The sequence below is a fragment of the Cryptomeria japonica genome, unplaced genomic scaffold, assembly GCF_030272615.1.
Source record: "Cryptomeria japonica unplaced genomic scaffold, Sugi_1.0 HiC_scaffold_20, whole genome shotgun sequence".
NCBI classification, from domain to species: Eukaryota; Viridiplantae; Streptophyta; class Pinopsida; order Cupressales; family Cupressaceae; genus Cryptomeria; species Cryptomeria japonica.
Window position 1 is genome coordinate 30,994 of NW_026728842.1, and position 2,403 is coordinate 33,396.

At 52.2% G+C, this 2,403-nt stretch overlaps 1 non-coding gene across 1 annotated transcript; it reads left to right on the forward strand.

Moving 5' to 3' along the window:
• The first annotated feature begins 1,817 nt into the window (after positions 1-1,817).
• On the forward strand, positions 1,818-1,936 carry LOC131860857 (5S ribosomal RNA). The gene has a single exon (XR_009359941.1). It is a non-coding gene; the product is annotated as a 5S ribosomal RNA (ribosomal RNA).
• The last annotated feature ends 467 nt before the right edge of the window (positions 1,937-2,403 follow it).

Below are 2,403 nucleotides of genomic sequence, written 5' to 3' on the forward strand. Positions count from 1 at the left end.
AGGGACAGGAGCGATCCTTCCTTTGTGGCCTTCATCTTACTTTGCCAGGTTCCAAGTTTATATTCAACGGATTCGTCCCTCTTCACCCCATTCGTCCATGCCTTGACATTGTTTGGAATCTTGCAAAAAGAGGTAATTATATCAAAAATCGCTCTGGTCCCTTCCTGAGGGACAGGAGCGAACTAGGCATTTAGCACTGTTATGGGCGTCCCAAAAATCTTCAATTTATATTCAATGCGTTCATCTCATGTTCTCCTTCGTTTTTGAACGTAAACTTGCCTTGACCCTTGTCTGGATTTTGCAAAATGGAGGAAATCGCTCTGGTCCCTGGGAGAGGGACGAGAGCTACAAGGTACCTCGCCCTGGTCCCTTGGAGAGGGACAGGAGCGATTTAGTCAATATAGGTCATTTTCCTTCATTTTTTGCATCTCAAATTATATTCATTTGGCAAAGTATCTTCCTTCGGACGTCCTCCAATTGCTGAGTCATCAAAATCTTGCATGGACATGGCGAAATTTGAATTGTAGCTCCGGTCCTTCACTGAGGGACAGGAGCGATTTTCTTCCTGGAGGCCTTTCTGTGCTCATGAAAATCTTCAATTTATATTCAATGGAAAGACCTTGTCGTTCTCCATCACTTCAAACGTAAACTTCGTCTGGACTCTGCAAGGACAATGAGATATTTGAAATTGAGCTCCCGTCCTTCACTGAGGGACAGGAGCGATTTTGCTCCTACAGGCCAAAATAACAAGATTTTTCACATTTTAACACTTCACGAGGCGAAAACAAATCAATTCCAATGCCCAGGATCAAACTTCAAAAAAGTCAAAATTTGGTCAAAATATTCAATCAGACAAAAATTCACATTGACGGTCATCATTTAAACAAGTTTAAGTTCTGCATGAACATTCCAATTGAAAATTAGACCATTTTGGCGAAATCATTGCATTCAAAATTTGCATTCTAGAAAAGAAAGCTCAAAAGCTCTCAAAAATGACTGGATTTTGGCTTGAAAAGGCAAGATTTAAAACCCTAAGGCTTAGCCCTAAATCCAGACAACTAACGGACTAACAAAACCCTAAAAACGAAAGCGAACACGAACAAAAAAACAAGCAAAAAGAGGGGGTCCCCATTTGTGATGGGGCGATGTGTGAAATGGTCACAACAGAACCCAATTTTGGTCCTCGGGTCCCATTTTTTTTTGTCTCGCATCCCACTTTTGGCCTGTGGCCTTTTCGGGGTCGATTCTCGTTTTGGGCATCAGAGCATGTTTCTTCTCCTAAAACCCAATATTTGTTTATTAAGTCTCGGAACACATTTTTGTTCTCGTGGACCCATCATGGGTCTTGGAACGCATTTGTGGTCCTTGGGTCCCATTTTGCATCCCGAAACTTGTGTTTTGGTGCTTGATCCCTATTTTGGGTGCCCACCTTGCACCAAGTGCGCACCCGGGGCAAACCGAGCGCCTTGGTGCACCGGGGCAAGATCGAGCGTGCACCCGAGGCGCCCCGAACATGCACCAAGGTGCACTCGGCCCACATGTGAGCGCAGGTCGTTGCGCCCGAGGTGGTGTGTGGGCACCGCGTTGCAGACGGGACACTGCACGCACACGACGCCCCGTCCAGGTGCACGCACGTAGGCCGGGCCGGGTGCACACCCGATGCCCTAGCAAGGTGCGTGCACCCGGGCAGGGCTCACACTTGGCGAACGGGGCGCACTTCGCGAGGGAGGGTGTGCACCTCGACGGGGGTGGGTGGCCGGGGTGGATTCGCACGTGGGTCGCGGTTTGCTAAGTACACACTGCGACAAGCTCATAACGGGTGCGATCATACCAGCGTTAGTGCACCGGATCCCATCAGAACTCCGCAGTTAAGCGCGCTTGGGCCGGAGTAGTACTGGGATGGGTGACCTCCCGGGAAGTCCCGGTGTTGCACCCTTTTTTAGTTTTTCGCCGGGCGTCGCAATGCTATTTGAATTAACCTTTTGCCCGTTTGCGTTCTCGTCGGGGCCGGGCCGGGCCGGGGTGCGTTGCCCGCACTACCGCGCGCGCCGGGGCGACACCGAGCGCGCACCCGAGGCGCCCCGAGCACACAGGCCACGGTGCAACCCGGGCGTTGTGCGCGCACCCCGGTGCGCCCGAGGTGCTGCGCGCGCACCCAGGTGAAATCGGTGTGCACCTCGGCCAGTGCGCGCTCGGTCGAGTCGCGCACGTTGGCCAAGGTGCACGGTGATGTTTCTTACTCTAAGGTTCCGCACCAGACGCCCGGGACAGGTGAGCGAAGCTGGGCGGGGCCGGGTGCGCGCCCGGGGCAGGTGCACGCAGCTGGAGAGAGCTTTGGAGCGCACCAGAGGTGCGCACCTTGGAGCACACTTCGGAGCGCACCAATGATGCGCTCCATTCAAA